We start from the raw sequence: 22,716 nt of genomic DNA, 5'->3' as shown, positions 1-22,716 counted from the left end.
AAAAATAATGTTTAGGTGAAGAGGTGAGATCTCACCTCTTTTCTCACCTCTTTTCTCACCTCATGAATTTTCATGACTTCTTCATCGAAATGAGCGTAAATGTTTTGTCATGATTTCTTCGTATAGGTTTTGTCATGACTTCTTCGTAATGAACGTAAATGACCCAAAAATAATGTTTAGGTGAAGAGGTGAGATCTCACCTCTTTTCTCACCTCTTTTCTCACCTCATGAATTTTCATGACTTCTTCATCGTAATGAGCGTAAATGTTTTGTCATGATTTCTTCGTATATGTTTTGTCAAACATGAGCGTATGTTTTGTCATGACTTCTTCGAATATGTTTTGTCAAGATTCTTCGTATATGCTTTGTCAAACATGAACGTATATGTTTTGTCGAACCTTCACTTTTTTGACGAAGTGCAAATCTTCACTTCGTGTCAAAACTTCATCGTATATGCTTTGTCAAACATGAACGTATATGTTTTGTCGAAACTTCATCGTATATGCTTTGTCAAACATGAACGTAAATGTTTTGTCGAACCTTCACTTTTTTGACGAAGTGCAAATCTTCACTTCGTGTCAAAACTTCATCGTATATGCTTTGTCAAACATGAACGTAAATGTTTTGTCGAACTTCACTTTTTTGACGAAATGCAAATCTTCACTTCGTGTCAAAACTTCATCGTATATGTTTTGTCAAGACTTCTTCGTATATGCTTTGTCAAACATGAACGTATATGTTTTGTCAAACATGAACGTAAATGTTTTGTCGAACCTTCACTTTTTTGACGAAGTGCAAATCTTCACTTCGTGTCAAAACTTCATCGTATATGTTTTGTCAAGACTTCTTCGTAAATGATTTGTCAAGACTTCTTCGTAAATGTTTTGTCATGACTTCATCGTAAATGTTTTGTCATGACTTCTTCGTATATGCTTTGTCAAGACTTCTTCGTATATGCTTTGTCAAGATTATGAAGGAGGCGTTGAAGATGTTATACCATCTAAGAACTTGAGAGAGTCAAAGTCAACACATCTGGGACCATTAGAGCGGGAGTACTGGAAAAACAAAATAAGCCAGAAAGAATAAGAAAATTCTTCTAAACTTTTTCATTAGATGTAAATCAGACAAAGAACTTTTAGAAGAATTTCCTCATATGATTGCTTCCCTCGAAAAACCGAGAGAAGAGATTCCGTATGAAAATCGCAAGTTCTTAGATGGTATAACATCTTCGTAATGAACGTAAATGACCCAAAAATAATGTTTAGGTGAAGAGGTGAGATCTCACCTCTTTTCTCACCTCATGAATTTTCATGATTTCTTCGTAAATGTTTTGTCATGACTTCTTCGTAATGAACGTAAATGACCCAAAAATAATGTTTAGGTGAAGAGGTGAGATCTCACCTCTTTTCTCACCTCTTTTCTCACCTCATGAATTTTCATGACTTCTTCATCGAAATGAGCGTAAATGTTTTGTCATGATTTCTTCGTATAGGTTTTGTCATGACTTCTTCGTAATGAACGTAAATGACCCAAAAATAATGTTTAGGTGAAGAGGTGAGATCTCACCTCTTTTCTCACCTCTTTTTCTCACCTCATGAATTTTCATGACTTCTTCATCGTAATGAGCGTAAATGTTTTGTCATGATTTCTTCGTATATGTTTTGTCAAACATGAGCGTATATGTTTTGTCATGACTTCTTCGAATATGTTTGTCAAGACTTCTTCGTATATGCTTTGTCAAACATGAACGTATATGTTTTGTCGAACCTTCACTTTTTTGACGAAGTGCAAATCTTCACTTCGTGTCAAAACTTCATCGTATATGCTTTGTCAAACATGAACGTATATGTTTTGTCGAAACTTCATCGTATATGCTTTGTCAAACATGAACGTAAATGTTTTGTCGAACCTTCACTTTTTTGACGAAGTGCAAATCTTCACTTCGTGTCAAAACTTCATCGTATATGCTTTGTCAAACATGAACGTAAATGTTTTGTCGAACCTTCACTTTTTTGACGAAATGCAAATCTTCACTTCGTGTCAAAACTTCATCGTATATGTTTTGTCAAGACTTCTTCGTATATGCTTTGTCAAACATGAACGTATATGTTTTGTCAAACATGAACGTAAATGTTTTGTCGAACCTTCACTTTTTTGACGAAGTGCAAATCTTCACTTCGTGTCAAGACTTCTTCGTAAATGTTTTGTCATGACTTCTTCGTATATGATTTGTCAAGACTTCATCGTAAATGTTTTGTCAAAACTTCATCGTATATGCTTTGTCAAACATGAACGTATATGTTTTGTCGAAACTTCATCGTATATGCTTTGTCAAACATTAACGTAAATGTTTTGTCGAACCTTCACTTTTTTGACGAAGTGCAAATCTTCACTTCGTGTCAAAACTTCATCGTATATGCTTTGTCAAACATGAACGTATATGTTTTGTCGAACCTTCATCGTATATGCTTTGTCAAACATGAACGTAAATGTTTTGTCGAACCTTCACTTTTTTGACGAAGTGCAAATCTTCACTTCGTGTCAAAACTTCATCGTATATGCTTTGTCAAACATGAACGTATATGTTTTGTCGAACCTTCACTTTTTTGACGAAGTGCAAATCTTCACTTCGTGTCAAGACTTCTTCGTAAATGATTTGTCAAGACTTCTTCGTAAATGTTTTGTCATGACTTCTTCGTATATGATTTGTCAAGACTTCATCGTAAATGTTTTGTCAAAACTTCATCGTATATGCTTTGTCAAACATGAACGTATATGTTTTGTCGAAACTTCATCGTATATGCTTTGTCAAACATGAACGTAAATGTTTTGTCGAACCTTCACTTTTTTGACGAAGTGCAAATCTTCACTTCGTGTCAAAACTTCATCGTATATGCTTTGTCAAACATGAACGTATATGTTTTGTCGAAACTTCATCGTATATGCTTTGTCAAACATGAACGTATATGTTTTGTCGAACCTTCACTTTTTTGACGAAGTGCAAATCTTCACTTCGTGTCAAAACTTCATCGTATATGCTTTGTCAAACATGAACGTATATGTTTTGTCAAACATGAACGTAAATGTTTTGTCGAACCTTCACTTTTTTGACGAAGTGCAAATCTTCACTTCGTGTCAAGACTTCTTCGTAAATGATTTGTCAAGACTTCTTCGTAAATGTTTTGTCATGACTTCTTCGTATATGATTTGTCAAGACTTCATCGTAAATGTTTTGTCAAAACTTCATCGTATATGCTTTGTCAAACATGAACGTATATGTTTTGTCGAACCTTCACTTTTTTGACGAAGTGCAAATCTTCACTTCGTGTCAAAACTTCATCGTATATGCTTTGTCAAACATGAACGTATATGTTTTGTCGAAACTTCATCGTATATGCTTTGTCAAACATGAACGTAAATGTTTTGTCGAACCTTCACTTTTTTGACGAAGTGCAAATCTTCACTTCGTGTCAAAACTTCATCGTATATGCTTTGTCAAACATGAACGTAAATGTTTTGTCGAACCTTCACTTTTTTGACGAAGTGCAAATCTTCACTTCGTGTCAAAACTTCATCGTATATGCTTTGTCAAACATGAACGTATATGTTTTGTCAAAACTTCTTCGTATATGTTTTGTCAAAACTTCTTCGTAAATGTTTTGTCATGATTTCTTCATCGTAATGAGCGTAAATGACCCAAAAATAATGTTTAGGTGAAGAGGTGAGATCTCACCTCTTTTCTCACCTCATTGAATTTTCATGATTTCTTCATCGTAATGAACGTATATGTTTTGTCAAAACTTCTTCATCGTAATGAACGTTAATGTTTTGTCGAAACTTCTTCATCGTAATGAGTGTAAATGATCCAAAAATAATGTTTTCATTAATGGTTTTTAGGTCATTCAATAATTAATTATTTTTGAAGAACTGAAGGTGCTACCATGTTACCATGTGCTACCAGGTCATTTAACTTCTCTGAAAAAATGAGACAACATGACATTTAGACAACAACACAGGAGGAAGGCAGTTATGACTTCATCAGAACACTTCATCGTAATGAACGTTAATGTTTTGTCATGATGATTTTATCGTTAATGTTTTGTCGAAACTTCTTCATCGGAATGAGTGTAAATGATCCAAAAATAATGTTTAGGGTAGATGGTTAGATCTCACCTCTTTTCTCACCTCATTGAATTTTCATGATTTCTTCATCGTAATGAACGTATATGTTTTGTCATGATGATTTTATCGTAATGAGCGTAAATGAATGTGTCGAAACTTCTTCATCGTAATGAACGTAAACGACTAAAAATAATGTTTAGGGTAGATGGTTAGATCTAACTTCATTTCTAATCTCATTTCTAATCTCATGATTTCTTCATTGTATATGTTTTGTCATGATTTCTTCATCGTAATGAGTGTAAATGAATGTGTCAAACATGAACGTATATGCTTTGTCAAGACTTCTTCATCGTAAATGTTTTGTCATGATTTCTTCATCGTAATGAGCGTATATGCTTTGTCATGATTTCTTCTTCGTAAATGTTTTGTCATGATTTCTTCATCGTAATGAGCGTAAATCAGACAAAAATATATTTTAGGTGAAGAGGTGAGATCTCACCTCTTTTCTCACCTCATTGAATTTTCATGATTTCTTCATCGGAATGAACGTTTATATTTTGTCATGATTTCTTCGTACATGTTTTGTCATGATTTCTTCGTAATGAGCGTAAATGACCCAAAAATAATGTTTAGGTGAAGAGGTGAGATCTCACCTCTTTTCTCACCTCTTTTCTCACCTCTTTTCTCACCTCATGAATTTTCATGATTTCTTCATCGGAAATGTTTTGTCATGATTTCTTCGTTTATGTTTTGTCATGATTTCATCGTATATGCTTTGTCATGACTTCTTCATCGTAATGAACGTATATGCTTTGTCAAACATGAGCGTAAATGTTTTGTCAAGACTTCTTCATCGTATATGTTTTGTCACTACTTCATCGTAAATGTTTTGTCATGATTTCTTCATCGTAATGAGCGTATATGTTTTGTCAAACATGAGCGTATATGTTTTGTCAAACATGAGCGTATATGTTTTGTCATGACTTCTTCATCGTAATGAACGTATATGCTTTGTCAAGACTTCTTCATCGTAATGAGTGTAAATGTTTTGTCAAACATGAGCGTAAATGTTTTGTCAAGACTTCTTCATCGTAATGAACGTAAATGATTTGTCATGACTTCTTCATCGTAATGAGTGTAAATGTTTTGTCGAAACTTCATCGTAAATGTTTTGTCAAACATGAACGTACATGTTTTGTCATGACTTCTTCATCGTAATGAACGTAAATGATTTGTCATGATTTCTTCGTTTATGTTTTGTCATGATTTCTTCATCGTAAATGTTTTGTCAAACATGAACGTACATGTTTTGTCATGACTTCTTCATCGTAATGAACGTAAATGATTTGTCATGATTTCTTCGTTTATGTTTTGTCATGATTTCTTCATCGTAAATGTTTTGTCAAACATGAACGTACATGTTTTGTCATGACTTCTTCATCGTAATGAACGTAAATGATTTGTCATGATTTCTTCGTTTATGCTTTGTCATGACTTCTTCATCGTAAATGTTTTGTCATGATTTCTTCGTTTATGTTTTGTCATGATTTCTTCGTTTATGTTTTGTCATGACTTCTTCGTTTATGTTTTGTCATGACTTCTTCGTATATGTTTTGTCAAAACTTCATCGTATATGTTTTGTCATGATTTCATCGTACATGTTTTGTCGAAACTTCTTCGTATATGTTTTGTCATGACTTCATCGTAAATGTTTTGTCATGATTTCTTCGTAAATGTTTTGTCATGATTTCATCGTAAATGTTTTGTCATGATTTCATCGTATATGCTTTGTCAAACATGAACGTAAATGATTTGTCGAAACTTCATCGTATATGCTTTGTCATGACTTCTTCATCGGAATGAGTGTAAATGATCCAAAAATAATGTTTAGGGTAGATGGTTAGATCTCACCTCTTTTCTCACCTCATTGAATTTTCATGATTTCTTCATCGTAATGAACGTATATGTTTTGTCATGATGATTTTATCGTAATGAGCGTAAATGAATGTGTCGAAACTTCTTCATCGTAATGAACGTAAACGACTAAAAATAATGTTTAGGGTAGATGGTTAGATCTAACCTCATTTCTAATCTCATTTCTAATCTCATGATTTCTTCATTGTATATGTTTTGTCATGATTTCTTCATCGTAATGAGTGTAAATGAATGTGTCAAACATGAACGTATATGCTTTGTCAAGACTTCTTCATCGTAAATGTTTTGTCATGATTTCTTCATCGTAATGAGCGTATATGCTTTGTCATGATTTCTTCTTCGTAAATGTTTTGTCATGATTTCTTCATCGTAATGAGCGTAAATCAGACAAAAATATATTTTAGGTGAAGAGGTGAGATCTCACCTCTTTTCTCACCTCATTGAATTTTCATGATTTCTTCATCGGAATGAACGTTTTATTTTGTCATGATTTCTTCGTATATGTTTTGTCATGATTTCTTCGTAATGAGCGTAAATGACCCAAAAAATAATGTTTAGGTGAAGAGGTGAGATCTCACCTCTTTTCTCACCTCATTGAATTTTCATGATTTCTTCATCGGAAATGTTTTGTCATGATTTCTTCGTTTATGTTTTGTCATGATTTCATCGTATATGCTTTGTCGACTTCTTCATCGTAATGAACGTATATGCTTTGTCAAACATGAGCGTAAATGTTTTGTCAAGACTTCTTCATCGTATATGTTTTGTCACTACTTCATCGTAAATGTTTTGTCATGATTTCTTCATCGTAATGAGCGTATATGTTTTGTCAAACATGAGCGTATATGTTTTGTCATGACTTCTTCATCGTAATGAACGTATATGCTTTGTCAAGACTTCTTCATCGTAATGAGTGTAAATGTTTTGTCAAACATGAGCGTAAATGTTTTGTCAAGACTTCTTCATCGTAATGAACGTAAATGATTTGTCATGACTTCTTCATCGTAATGAGTGTAAATGTTTTGTCGAAACTTCATCGTAAATGTTTTGTCAAACATGAACGTACATGTTTTGTCATGACTTCTTCATCGTAATGAATGTAAATGATTTGTCATGATTTCTTCGTTTATGTTTTGTCATGATTTCTTCATCGTAAATGTTTTGTCAAACATGAACGTACATGTTTTGTCATGACTTCTTCATCGTAATGAACGTAAATGATATGTCATGATTTCTTCGTTTATGCTTTGTCATGACTTCTTCATCGTAAATGTTTTGTCATGATTTCTTCGTTTATGTTTTGTCATGACTTCTTCATCGTAAATGTTTTGTCATGACTTCTTCGTTTATGTTTTGTCATGACTTCTTCGTATATGTTTTGTCAAAACTTCATCGTATATGTTTTGTCATGATTTCATCGTACATGTTTTGTCGAAACTTCTTCGTATATGTTTTGTCATGATTTCATCGTATATGCTTTGTCAAACATGAACGTAAATGATTTGTCGAAACTTCATCGTATATGCTTTGTCATGACTTCTTCATCGAAATGAGCGTAAATGTTTTGTCATGATTTCTTCGTATAGGTTTTGTCAAACATGAGCGTATATGTTTTGTCATGACTTCTTCGAATATGTTTTGTCAAGACTTCTTCGTATATGCTTTGTCAAACATGAACGTATATGTTTTGTCGAAACTTCACTTTTTTGACGAAGTGCAAATCTTCACTTCGTGTCAAAACTTCATCGTATATGTTTTGTCAAGACTTCTTCGTAAATGATTTGTCAAGACTTCTTCGTAAATGTTCTGTCATGACTTCATCGTAAATGTTTTGTCATGACTTCTTCGTATATGCTTTGTCAAGACTTCTTCGTATATGCTTTGTCAAGATTATGAAGGAGGCGTTGAAGATGTTATACCATCTAAGAACTTGAGAGAGTCAAAGTCAACACATCTGGGACCATTAGAGCGGGAGTACTGGAAAAACAAAAATAAGCCAGAAAGAATAAGAAAATTCTTCTAAACTTTTTCATTAGATGTAAATCAGACAAAAGAACTTTTAGAAGAATTTCCTCATATGATTGCTTCCCTCGAAAAACCGAGAGAAGAGATTCCGTATGAAAATCGCAAGTTCTTAGATGGTATAACATCTTCGTAATGAACGTAAATGACCCAAAAATAATGTTTAGGTGAAGAGGTGAGATCTCACCTCTTTTCTCACCTCATGAATTTTCATGATTTCTTCGTAAATGTTTTGTCATGACTTCTTCGTAATGAACGTAAATGACCCAAAAATAATGTTTAGGTGAAGAGGTGAGATCTCACCTCTTTTCTCACCTCTTTTCTCACCTCATGAATTTTCATGACTTCTTCATCGAAATGAGCGTAAATGTTTTGTCATGATTTCATCGTAAATGTTTTGTCATGACTTCTTCGTATATGCTTTGTCAAGACTTCTTCGTATATGCTTTGTCAAGATTATGAAGGAGGCGTTGAAGATGTTATACTATCTAAGAACTTGAGAGAGTCAAAGTCAACACATCTGGGACCATTAGAGCGGGAGTACTGGAAAAACAAAAATAAGCCAGAAAGAATAAGAAAATTCTTCTAAACTTTTTCATTAGATGTAAATCAGACAAAAGAACTTTTAGAAGAATTTCCTCATATGATTGCTTCCCTCGAAAAACCGAGAGAAGAGATTCCGTATGAAAATCGCAAGTTCTTAGATGGTATAACATCTTCGTAATGAACGTAAATGACCCAAAAATAATGTTTAGGTGAAGAGGTGAGATCTCACCTCTTTTCTCACCTCATGAATTTTCATGATTTCTTCGTAAATGTTTTGTCATGACTTCTTCGTAATGAACGTAAATGACCCAAAAATAATGTTTAGGTGAAGAGGTGAGATCTCACCTCTTTTCTCACCTCTTTTCTCACCTCATGAATTTTCATGACTTCTTCATCGAAATGAGCGTAAATGTTTTGTCATGATTTCTTCGTATAGGTTTTGTCATGACTTCTTCGTAATGAACGTAAATGACCCAAAAATAATGTTTAGGTGAAGAGGTGAGATCTCACCTCTTTTCTCACCTCTTTTCTCACCTCATGAATTTTCATGACTTCTTCATCGTAATGAGCGTAAATGTTTTGTCATGATTTCTTCGTATATGTTTTGTCAAACATGAGCGTATATGTTTTGTCATGACTTCTTCGAATATGTTTTGTCAAGACTTCTTCGTATATGCTTTGTCAAACATGAACGTATATGTTTTGTCGAACCTTCACTTTTTTGACGAAGTGCAAATCTTCACTTCGTGTCAAAACTTCATCGTATATGCTTTGTCAAACATGAACGTATATGTTTTGTCATGACTTCTTCGAATATGCTTTGTCAAACATGAACGTAAATGTTTTGTCGAACCTTCACTTTTTTGACGAAGTGCAAATCTTCACTTCGTGTCAAAACTTCATCGTATATGCTTTGTCAAACATGAACGTAAATGTTTTGTCGAACCTTCACTTTTTTGACGAAATGCAAATCTTCACTTCGTGTCAAAACTTCATCGTATATGTTTTGTCAAGACTTCTTCGTATATGCTTTGTCAAACATGAACGTATATGTTTTGTCAAACATGAACGTAAATGTTTTGTCGAACCTTCACTTTTTTGACGAAGTGCAAATCTTCACTTCGTGTCAAGACTTCTTCGTAAATGATTTGTCAAGACTTCTTCGTAAATGTTTTGTCATGACTTCTTCGTATATGATTTGTCAAGACTTCATCGTAAATGTTTTGTCAAAACTTCATCGTATATGCTTTGTCAAACATGAACGTATATGTTTTGTCGAAACTTCATCGTATATGCTTTGTCAAACATTAACGTAAATGTTTTGTCGAACCTTCACTTTTTTGACGAAGTGCAAATCTTCACTTCGTGTCAAAACTTCATCGTATATGCTTTGTCAAACATGAACGTATATGTTTTGTCGAAACTTCATCGTATATGCTTTGTCAAACATGAACGTATATGTTTTGTCGAACCTTCACTTTTTTGACGAAGTGCAAATCTTCACTTCGTGTCAAAACTTCATCGTATATGCTTTGTCAAACATGAACGTAAATGTTTTGTCGAACCTTCACTTTTTTGACGAAGTGCAAATCTTCACTTCGTGTCAAAACTTCATCGTATATATGCTTTGTCAAACATGAACGTATATGTTTTGTCAAAACTTCTTCGTATATGTTTTGTCAAAACTTCTTCGTAAATGTTTTTGTCATGATTTCTTCATCGTAATGAGCGTAAATGACCCAAAAATAATGTTTAGGTGAAGAGGTGAGATCTCACCTCTTTTCTCACCTCATTGAATTTTCATGATTTCTTCATCGTAATGAACGTATATGTTTTGTCAAAACTTCTTCATCGTAATGAACGTTAATGTTTTGTCGAAACTTCTTCATCGTAATGAGTGTAAATGATCCAAAAATAATGTTTTCATTAATGGTTTTTAGGTCATTCAATAATTAATTATTTTTGAAGAACTGAAGGTGCTACCATGTTACCATGTGCTACCAGGTCATTTAACTTCTCTGAAAAAATGAGACAACATGACATTTAGACAACAACACAGGAGGAAGGCAGTTATGACTTCATCAGAACACTTCATCGTAATGAACGTTAATGTTTTGTCATGATGATTTTATCGTTAATGTTTTGTCGAAACTTCTTCATCGGAATGAGTGTAAATGATCCAAAAATAATGTTTAGGGTAGATGGTTAGATCTCACCTCTTTTCTCACCTCATTGAATTTTCATGATTTCTTCATCGTAATGAACGTATATGTTTTGTCATGATGATTTTATCGTAATGAGCGTAAATGAATGTGTCGAAACTTCTTCATCGTAATGAACGTAAACGACTAAAAATAATGTTTAGGGTAGATGGTTAGATCTAACCTCATTTCTAATCTCATTTCTAATCTCATGATTTCTTCATTGTATATGTTTTGTCATGATTTCTTCATCGTAATGAGTGTAAATGAATGTGTCAAACATGAACGTATATGCTTTGTCAAGACTTCTTCATCGTAAATGTTTTGTCATGATTTCTTCATCGTAATGAGCGTATATGCTTTGTCATGATTTCTTCTTCGTAAATGTTTTGTCATGATTTCTTCATCGTAATGAGCGTAAATCAGACAAAAATATATTTTAGGTGAAGAGGTGAGATCTCACCTCTTTTCTCACCTCATTGAATTTTCATGATTTCTTCATCGGAATGAACGTTTATATTTTGTCATGATTTCTTCGTATATGTTTTGTCATGATTTCTTCGTAATGAGCGTAAATGACCCAAAAATAATGTTTAGGTGAAGAGGTGAGATCTCACCTCTTTTCTCACCTCATTGAATTTTCATGATTTCTTCATCGGAAATGTTTTGTCATGATTTCTTCGTTTATGTTTTGTCATGATTTCATCGTATATGCTTTGTCATGACTTCTTCATCGTAATGAACGTATATGCTTTGTCAAACATGAGCGTAAATGTTTTGTCAAGACTTCTTCATCGTATATGTTTTGTCACTACTTCATCGTAAATGTTTTGTCATGATTTCTTCATCGTAATGAGCGTATATGTTTTGTCAAACATGAGCGTATATGTTTTGTCATGACTTCTTCATCGTAATGAACGTATATGCTTTGTCAAGACTTCTTCATCGTAATGAGTGTAAATGTTTTGTCAAACATGAGCGTAAATGTTTTGTCAAGACTTCTTCATCGTAATGAACGTAAATGATTTGTCATGACTTCTTCATCGTAATGAGTGTAAATGTTTTGTCGAAACTTCATCGTAAATGTTTTGTCAAACATGAACGTACATGTTTTGTCATGACTTCTTCATCGTAATGAATGTAAATGATTTGTCATGATTTCTTCGTTTATGTTTTGTCATGATTTCTTCATCGTAAATGTTTTGTCAAACATGAACGTACATGTTTTGTCATGACTTCTTCATCGTAATGAACGTAAATGATTTGTCATGATTTCTTCGTTTATGCTTTGTCATGACTTCTTCATCGTAAATGTTTTGTCATGATTTCTTCGTTTATGTTTTGTCATGACTTCTTCATCGTAATGAACGTATATGCTTTGTCAAACATGAGCGTAAATGTTTTGTCAAGACTTCTTCATCGTATATGTTTTGTCACTACTTCATCGTAAATGTTTTGTCATGATTTCTTCATCGTAATGAGCGTATATGTTTTGTCAAACATGAGCGTATATGTTTTGTCATGACTTCTTCATCGTAATGAACGTATATGCTTTGTCAAGACTTCTTCATCGTAATGAGTGTAAATGTTTTGTCAAACATGAGCGTAAATGTTTTGTCAAGACTTCTTCATCGTAATGAACGTAAATGATTTGTCATGACTTCTTCATCGTAATGAGTGTAAATGTTTTGTCGAAACTTCATCGTAAATGTTTTGTCAAACATGAACGTAACATGTTTTGTCATGACTTCTTCATCGTAATGAATGTAAATGATTTGTCATGATTTCTTCGTTTATGTTTTGTCATGATTTCTTCATCGTAAATGTTTTGTCAAACATGAACGTACATGTTTTGTCATGACTTCTTCATCGTAATGAACGTAAATGATTTGTCATGATTCTTCGTTTATGCTTTGTCATGACTTCTTCATCGTAAATGTTTTGTCATGATTTCTTCGTTTATGTTTTGTCATGACTTCTTCATCGTAATGAAACGTATATGCTTTGTCAAACATGAGCGTAAATGTTTTGTAAGACTTCTTCATCGTATATGTTTTGTCCACTACTTCATCGTAAATGTTTTGTCATGATTTCTTCATCGTAATGAGCGTATATGTTTGTCAAACATGAGCGTATATGTTTTGTCATGACTTCTTCATCGTAATGAACGTATATGCTTTGTCAAGACTTCTTCATCGTAATGAGTGTAAATGTTTTGTCAAAACATGAGCGTAAATGTTTTGTCAAGACTTCTTCATCGTAATGAACGTAAATGATTTGTCATGACTTCTTCATCGTAATGAGTGTAAATGTTTTGTCGAAACTTCATCGTAAATGTTTTGTCAAACATGAACGTACATGTTTTGTCATGACTTCTTCATCGTAATGAATGTAAATGATTTGTCATGATTTCTTCGTTTATGTTTTGTCATGATTTCTTCATCGTAAAATGTTTTGTCAAACATGAACGTACATGTTTTGTCATGACTTCTTCATCGTAATGAACGTAATTTCATGACTTCTTATCAAATGAGCGTAAATGTTTGTCATCATTTCTTCGGTAAATGTTTGTCATGACTTCTTTTCGTTAATGAACGTAAATACCAAAATAATGTTTTAGCGTGAAGAGGTGAGATCGTCAACCCTCTTTTCTCACCTCATGAAATTTTCAGACTATCGATTCATCGCTAATGAGCTTAAAGTTTTGTCATGATTCTTCATATATGTTCTTGGTCAAAACATGAGCGATATGGTTGTCATGACTTCTTCGAATATGTTTTGTCAAAACTTCTTCATATGCTTTGTCAAACATGAACCGTATATGGTTTTGTCGAAAACTTCACTTTTACGAAAAGTGCAAACTTTCTCACTTTCGCTGTCAAAACTCATTCGTATAGTTTTTCAAAACAGAACGTATATGTTTTGTCGAAAACTGTCATCGATATGCTTGTCAAACATGGACCTATATGTTTTTCGAACCTTCACTCTTTTTTGACGAACGTGCAAATCTTTCACTTCCGCTGTCAAAACATTCATCTATATGCCTGGGCTCAAACATTAACGTAAATTTTTCGTCGAAACCTCACTTTTTGACGAAGTGCAAATCTTCACTTCGTGTCAAAATTCATCGTATATGTTTTGTCAAACATTAACGTAAATGTTTTGTTCGCAACTCCTTCACTTTGTTTCGACGAAGTTGCAAATCTTCACTTGGTCCAATAACTTCACGTATATGCTTTGTCAAACAGAACGTTATATGTTTTGTCAAACATAACGTAAATTTTTTCAACCTTCACTTTTTTGACGAAGTGCAATCTTCACTTCGTGTCAAGACTTCTCGTAAAATGATTTGTCAAAGACTTTCTTCGTAAAGTTTTGTCATGACTTCTTCGATATGATTTGTCAGACTTCCATCGTTTAAATGTTTTGTCAAAACTTCATCGTATATGCTTGTCAAACCATGAACGTAAATGTTTTGTCGAACTTCACTTTTTTGACGAAGGCCACAAATCTTCACTTTCGTGTCAAAACTTCATCGTATATTGCTTGTCAAACATGAAACGTAAATGTTTTGTCGAAACTTCATCGTAACTTGTCAAACATGAACGTAAATGATTGTCGAAACTTCTATCGTATATGCTTTGTCATGACTCTTCATCTAAAGGTTTTTCATGATTTCTCGTAATAGTTTTGTCATGATTTCTTCGTAATGAACGTAAATGACCAAAAATAATGTTTAGGTGAAGAGTGAGATCTCACCTCTTTCTCACCTCATGAATTTTCATGACTTCTTCTCGTAGATGAGCGTAATGTTGTCATGATTTCTTCATATATGTTTTGTCAAACCATGTAGCGTAATATTTTTGTCATGACTTCTTTCGAATATGTTTGTCAAGACTTCTTCCTATATGACTTTGTCAACATGAACGTATATGTTTGTCGACAACTTCACTTTTTTGCGAATAGTGCAAATCTTCACTTGTGTCAAAACTTGCATCGTATATCTTTGTCAAAGACTTCTTCGTAATGATTGTTCAAGACTTCTTTCGTCAAAAAAAATCGGGGTTTTGTCATGACTCATCGTAAATGTTTTGTCATGACTTTCTCGTATATGCTTTGTCAAAACTTCTTCGTATTATGCTTTGTCAAGACTTATGAAGGAGGCGTTGAAGAATGTTATACCATCTAAGAACTTGAGTAGAGTCAAAAACAACATCATGTGGACCATTAGAGCGGGAGTACTGGAAAAACAAAAATAAGCCAGAAAGAATAAGAACAAATCTTCTAAGCTTTGATTAGATGTAAATCAGACAAAAGAACTGTTAGAAAGAATTTCTCATATGATTGCTTCCCTCGAAACCGAGAGAAGAGATTCCTATGAAAATCGCAAGTCTTAGATGCGTATACATCTTCCCTAATGAACGTAAATGACCCAAAAATAATTGTTTAGGTGAAGAGGTGAGATTCACCTTCTTTCTCACCTCATGAATTTTCATATTTCTTCGTAAATGTTTTTTCATGACTTCTTCGTAATGAACGTAAATGACCAAAATAATGTTTAGTGAAGAGGTGAGATCTCACCTCTTTCTCACCATCTTTTCTCACTCATGAATTTTCAAATAATTATTACTATAAGAAAGAGAGTAACATGTTTTGTAAAAATATTTAACTAAAGTAAATGTTTGTAAGAATTATTTAAAGTAATGAAAAGTAATGAAAAAATAATGTAGGTGAAGTGAGGTGAGATCTAAAATATTTTATAAAAATAATGAATTTTAATGAATTAATTAATAGTAATGAGAGTAAATTTTGTAATGATTTATTAGTATATGTTTGTTAAAAATATTGAGGTAATGTTTTTGTAATTGAATTATATAGAATATGTTTGTTGTAAAGAATTATTAGTTATAGATTTTGGAGAAGAAAAAATAAAATGAAAGTCTGTGTCTTTGTAGCCTTACATTTTTTGAGCGGACCCTATTACATTAGTGTAACCTTACTAGTCTTCTGTTTTGTACCCATCTGCCGTCGCGTTTTGTAGCCATTTCTAGTCTCTATTTGTCCCCATTCATCTCTGTTTGTAGCATACCTTTGTCAGCCTATGCCTATTAATTATTGTACGCATTACTATTCTCCTTTTTCACACTTCCTTCCCTTTTTATACATAATTTTTATAACTCCTTTTGTTCAATTCTATTTAGATTTTTCATTTCTATTTCGTTTTTTTCTTCTTCCCTTTAGAGACTCATAATCATTCTCTATTATATTTCCATTATTTTGTAAGTTCTTTCATTTACAGTCTGTAAAGTGCCCCAATATCATTACGCATAAGTATTTTAACAATACGATATTGACCCGAATGAATTTTTCCTAAAGTAAGCGCCAATATGTTTACGAACTTGACTTCCGATCTCATAACCTATTAAAAATTGTATAACTTTTTTAGAGTCATGAATTGAAGTGAGATCTTCATTATTTTTCATTTAATTAGTAATTTACACTTAAATTCTTCGATATGAAAATCATTTTGATGAAGGATGGAAGTAAATCTTTCACTAATTTGTTCTCATTACGAAATCATCCACATTCGATCATGAATTATGGATGAAATACATTATATTTCAATACTTACGAGTTCTTAGATGTTCATAATTCCTTCTCGTTTCGAGATAATATTTCTTTTCGATTAATCATGAAAAGGTTAAAAGATTTCTTATTCTTTCTGCTTATTTTTTTCCTCATCTCCCTTAATGGTCCCAATGTTTACTTTACTCTTTCATTTAATGTTATCTAACTCCATATCTGACAATATATCACGGAAGATTTAAACTACAAGAAGTCATGGACAACACACTTTACAGGAGTCATGGGACAAACATTACGAAGAGTCCTTGAATTCATTTCGCAGAGGTCTTGACAAAACTATACGATGAGTTTTGCACGAGTGAATTTGCATTCGTCAAAGTGAGTTCACACATTTACTTCATGTTTGCCAAAAGCATATACGAGAATCTTACACATATTCGAAAGATCGAAAATATACTAGTTGACAACATATATGAAAATTATGACAAACATACGCAATTACGATGAAAAGTCATGAACATTCATGAGTGAGAAAGAGTGAATCTCACCTCCTTCACCTATTATTGTCTCGTTCTTACGAGTAATATGCATAACCTTACGAAATATACAAAATTACAGATGAAGATCATGAAAGCATAACATCGAAGTCGACAATATTACGTTCATGGGTTTTCAAGGTTACTGAGTTCACAAAATTACTTCAGTGATAAAGATATCGATGAATTTCCAAGTGAATTGCACTCGTCAAAAATGAAGTTCGGAAATTACTTCATTCAAGATATACGATGGTTTTACAATTTACGATGAGTTGGAAATCATATACGAAGATAGTCATGACAAACATTTACAAGAAGTTTGAACACATCATTTACGGAAGAAGTCTTGGATCACAAGTACAATTCACTTCGTCAAAAATAGTCGACAAACATTCTGTTGACAAAAATATACTCAGTTGCAATTATACGATGAGTTTGCCGAAGTGAAGATTTTGCCTTCGTTCAAAAAAGTGAAGGTCGACAAACATTTAGTTCATGTTTGAAAAATACGATGAATCTTTGACAAGTAGATTGCACTTCGTTCAAAAAAGTGAATCGACAACATTTACGTAATGTTGAACAACAAGCATATTACGATGAGTTTCTGACCGAGTGAAGATTGCCTTCCGTCAAAAAAAGTGAAAAAAGTCGACAACTTATACGTTATTTTGCAAAGATCGATGAATTTCGACTAAACATATACGTATCATGTTTGACAACATACTACGATGAAGTGTTGACACGAACATAAGATAGCCCGTCAAAAAGTATTTCGGCAAACATACTTTGTTGACAAAGATTACGAATTTGAGCAAACTATTCTAAAGTCATGTACAAATATACGGCTCGTTTACAAAATTCAAATCATACAAACACTTACGTTTACGATGAAGAATTCATTGAAAATCGATAAAAGCTTGAGATCTCACCTTTCACCTAAAAATTATTTTGGTATTTACGTCATTACAAGAATCGACCAAAACATTTACTAAGATCATGACAAAATTCGTCATTTCATGAGAATCATGAAACTTCTGAGGTGAAAAGAGTGAGAAAGAGTGAGATTCACTCTTACTGAATACATATTTTTTCATTTACGTATTACAAGAAGTAGAAAAATTCGAAACATCATAAAATTCATGGTGAGACAGGTGAGATCTCACTCGTTCACCTAAATTTATTTTTGATGTCATTACAGTTCATTACGAAAGTTCTTACAAGGAACTTGGATTTGCATTCGAATCTCTTCTCTCGGGGTTTTCGAGGAAGCAATATATGAGGAATTTCTTCTAAAAAGTTCTTTTGTTAGTTTACATCTAATGAAAAGTTAGAAGAATTTTCTTTATCTTTCTTGTATTTAGTTTCTCCATGTACTCCGCTCTTCTAATGGTCTCCAGATCGTGTTGCTTTACTCTCATAGTCTTGATGGTATAACATCTTCAGCCTCCTTCATAATTTCTGACAAGCATATCAAAAGTTTGAACAAAGCAAACAGACTTGAAAACATTACACGATGATTCATGACAAAACGATTTACGAAGAAGTCTTGACAAAATCATTACGAGAGAGTTTGACAAAGATCTACGAGGGAATTTTCACGAAGTGAAATTTGCACTGTCGTCAAAAAATGAGTTCGAACCAAAAACATATACGTCTCATGTTTGAAAAGCATATACGAAGAAGTCTACAAACATATTCGAAAAGCAGACAAAACATTATCCGCTCGGATGTTGAACAAAAGCATAATACGAAGAAAGAAATCATGACAAAACATTTACGCTCATATACGGATTGAAGAAAGTCATGATAAATTGAATGAGAAAAGAGTGAGATCTCACCTTCAACTAACATTATTGGGTCATTTCTTCCATTACGAAGGAAATCATGCAAAACTATACGACACAAATCATGACAACATTTACATGAAGTCATGACAGCATATACATGAAGGAGTTACCTAAATCATTTCACGTTTGTGACAAAGCAATACGATGAAGTATACAAAACATTTACGAGAATTCATGACAAATTCTCGAAGAAAATCATACAAAAATTTACGATAAGTCATACAAAAATATACGAGTTCGACCAAAAATTACGTTGAATCATTAAAATTACGATGATTTGAAAAAATATTCGAAGAAGTCATGAAAACATAAACGAAGAAAGTCATGACAAAAAGAAGAATTATGACAAAATAAACGAAAATCTACAAACATACGATCAAGTCATTGCACATTAACGTTCATCGTTGACAAAAAATTTCCTAAGAAATTCATGACAAATAACGATGAATAGATCCTGCACAAATCATTTACGTCTTTTCGTGAAAAAATCATGACAAACAGTTACGTTCATGTTTGACAAACCATTCGATGAAAAATCTGACAAAGCAATAAACGAACAGAAATCATGACAATTCATTTACTTTACAGAAGAATCATTGCTAAAAATATTTCGTTTGACAAAACATTTACCGATGAAGAATCGTTGACAAAAAACATAAACGAAGAAGCATGATAAATCATTATACGACATTGCATACGATGAATGAAGTCATGCACAAACATGTCGTTCATGTTTGACATAAACATTTACGATGAAGAAATTCATGAAACAAAACATAAACGAAGAAATTTCATTTTGACAAATCATTTACCGTTCATACGATGAAGACAAGTCATGACCAAGAACTATTACCTGTTCATCGTTCTACAAAACCATTTACGATGAAGAATCATGACAACAACATTTACGAATAAGAATTATGACAAAACATTACGAAAAATCAGTGACAAAAACATTTACGATGAAGTCATAACAAACATATACGAAGAAGTTTCGACAAAAATGTTACGATTGAAATTCATGACAAAAACATATACGATGAATTGGTTTGATCAAAAAACATAATACGAAGAAGTCATGGCAAAACATAAAGCGAAAGAAGTCATGACAAAGCATAAACGAAGAAATCATGACAAAACATAAAGCGAACGAAATCATGACAAAAACATTTACGATGAAGAAGTCATGACAGAAACAATGTTCGTTCCATGTTTGACAAAACTTTACGATGAAGAAATCATGACAAAACAGTAAACGAAGAAAATTCATGAACCAAATCATTATACGGTTCATACGATAGAAGAAATCATGACAAAACATGTACGTTCATGTTGACAAACAGTTTACGATGAAGAAATCATGACAACATTAAACGAGAAATCATGACAAATCATTACGTTCATTACGAATGTCAAGAGCAGTCATGGACAAAAACACCTGTTACGTTCATGTTTGACAAACATCTATCGATGAAGAATATCATGACAAAACATAAACGAAGAAAATCATGCATCATTTACGCTTCATTACGATGATAGAAGTCATGACAAAACATGTACTTCATTTTGTAACCAAAACATTTACGATGAAGAAAGCATGCCAAAACACTAAACTTAAAAAATCAATTGTACAAAAATCAATTTACGTTTTCAATACTAATAAAATAATTCATTAAACAAATAAAATTTTAAACCTTCAAATGGGTTGCCTATTACCGCGTCTCATCCTTCGCCCTCCTGCCCACTTTCATGCTCACATGACCCCTACGAAGCCTTGCATTACCGCATTTCGGCCGTACATCTTGCCTATCCGTGTTGGCCCATATCGCTCTACCTCCGCCGTCCTACCCCTCGTCTGGCACCTCCGGTCGCCCTCCTGCAGGTCATACCATCGTTCCTGTGACCCCCATTCGTCTCCTGCCACTCCCCGCCCCCTCTTACGTTCCGCTCCTCCTTCCTTGCCCCGTCCGTTCGTACTTTTGTGTCTTCCTACGACTTCCTCTCGTGCCTTCTCTTCTGCCTCTGCTACGCGTCCTGTCTCTTCTTCCCTAACTTTGTCTTTTACTCGCCCACTCCACCCTTACGCAGGCTCCTGCATTCGCGGTGCAGCCGCGGGTCTACTCCTCCCCCTTATTGGGTCAATTCCTTCCTTCGCATTTCCATCGGCCTTGCGATTTTATCCGAGCTCTTCTCTCGGGTTTTCGACGTCTAGCGGCATTCTCTTTCTTCTTTTTCTTTTGTCTGCTTTACTCTCCTGACCGTTTCATTCTTATTCTTGAGTTCTTTTTCCCACTCCCCTCTCGCATGGCCTCGCCCTGTGTTGATCTTGACTCTCTCCAGTTCTTCGCCTGTCTATCGGCCCCCTCTCTTCCTCCTCTGCCCTTCCGCCGTCGTTGCCTCGCTGCGTCCTGCCCACTCTTCGCTGCTTCTGCCCCCCTCTTCGCCGCCGTCTTGACAATCCACCTGCTCGAGGTCACAAAAGCTAATACGAATGGTTTTGACCAACAAGTGAAGATTTGCCAACTTCGTCCCCAGGTGACGTTTCGACACACATTACGTTCTGTTTGCAGTTTACCCGAGAATGCATTTGCACAATTTCGAGAGTCTGAAACCTATACGCTTCGGTTTGACACTACTTGACAGATCAATGCCCATTATTACGTCTTACGATGAAGAGTATGAAACTGAAGGTGGCAGGGCTCCCCTTCACTCTTATTTTGGGTCATTCCGTTCATTACGAGACTCATGCCCTAATACGAGTCATGACATTCTGACAGTCATGACACAGCCTTAAATACGCAATACAGTTTCGACAAATCATTTACGTTATGTTGCGTAATACGATGAGTTAAACGCCAATTTACGTGTGTTCTGCCAGCTTTACGCTAAGTTTGGCCACGTGCAAATTTGCAAACTCTTCCACACCAGTGAAAGTTCGACACAAAATCGTTACATGTTTGACAAGCTTCGATGGTACACATTTCGAATGATCTTAACATCCTTTACGCAGCGTCCATGCCATTTTCCGATGACGTCTTGCTCAATTTCGAGACCAGTCTTGACACGAGTGAGATTTGCAAACTTCGTCCAGTTGACAAGGTTTCGACCAACATTTACGTTCAATGTTTTGACAAACATTCGTTCATGTTTGAGCCTTCGATGCAAGTTGACAACGAGTGAGATTTGCAACTTCGTCACCCACGGAAAGGTTCGACCTTACGTTCTGTTGACACATATACGATGCGTTTTTGCCCACGAAGTGAAGATTGACTTCGTCAGTGAGTTCGACCCACATTACGTCATGTTTGACGCTAATACGTGAGTTTGACCACGAGTGAGATTTGCCTTCGTTCAAGTGGGTATCGCCACATATACGTTCATAGTTATTGAACAGATGATGAAGGTTTCCCGACAATTTTTTAACGTCAGGTTGAACCAAATTATACCCGATTTTGGTGGCACGAAGGAAGTTTCACCTTCCGTCAGTGAAGTCCGACAAGAATCGTCTATGTTGACGCATATTTTTTAGAAGAGTTTTCCTGTGGACACCAGAATCGAGAAGTTCAGGACAATATTACCGTGATGGTTTGGAACCATTATTACCGGAGGATCATGAACCCAACAATACGTGCATGAGTGGAGCGTGCAATGAATTCTAACATGAGGGAGAAACTGAGGTTGAGATCTCACCTCCTTCACCTAAACATATTTTTGGGTCATTTACGTTCATCACGAAGAAGTCATGACAAAACATTTACGAAGAAATCCATGACAAAAACATTTACGCTTCAAAGTTTCGCGATGAAGACAGTCATGAAAATTCATGAGGTGAGAAAAGAGGTGGAAGAAAAGAGGCTGAGATCTCACCTCTTCACACTAGAACATTATTTTGACCAGGGTCATTTACGTTCAGATTTTAAG

The 22,716-nt window shown here is 34.2% G+C and overlaps 1 annotated feature.

Annotated features, from left to right (window-relative positions):
* Nucleotides 1-15,114: part of a mobile genetic element that runs on past the window's edge.
* Between the last annotated feature and the right edge of the window lie 7,602 nt (nucleotides 15,115-22,716).

Source organism: Trichomonas vaginalis, chromosome III (assembly GCF_026262505.1).
Source record: "Trichomonas vaginalis G3 chromosome III, whole genome shotgun sequence".
Lineage (NCBI taxonomy): Eukaryota > Parabasalia > Trichomonadida > Trichomonadidae > Trichomonas > Trichomonas vaginalis.
Note: the sequence above shows the minus strand (reverse complement) of the source record. Positions and strands in the feature narration are given on the sequence as shown.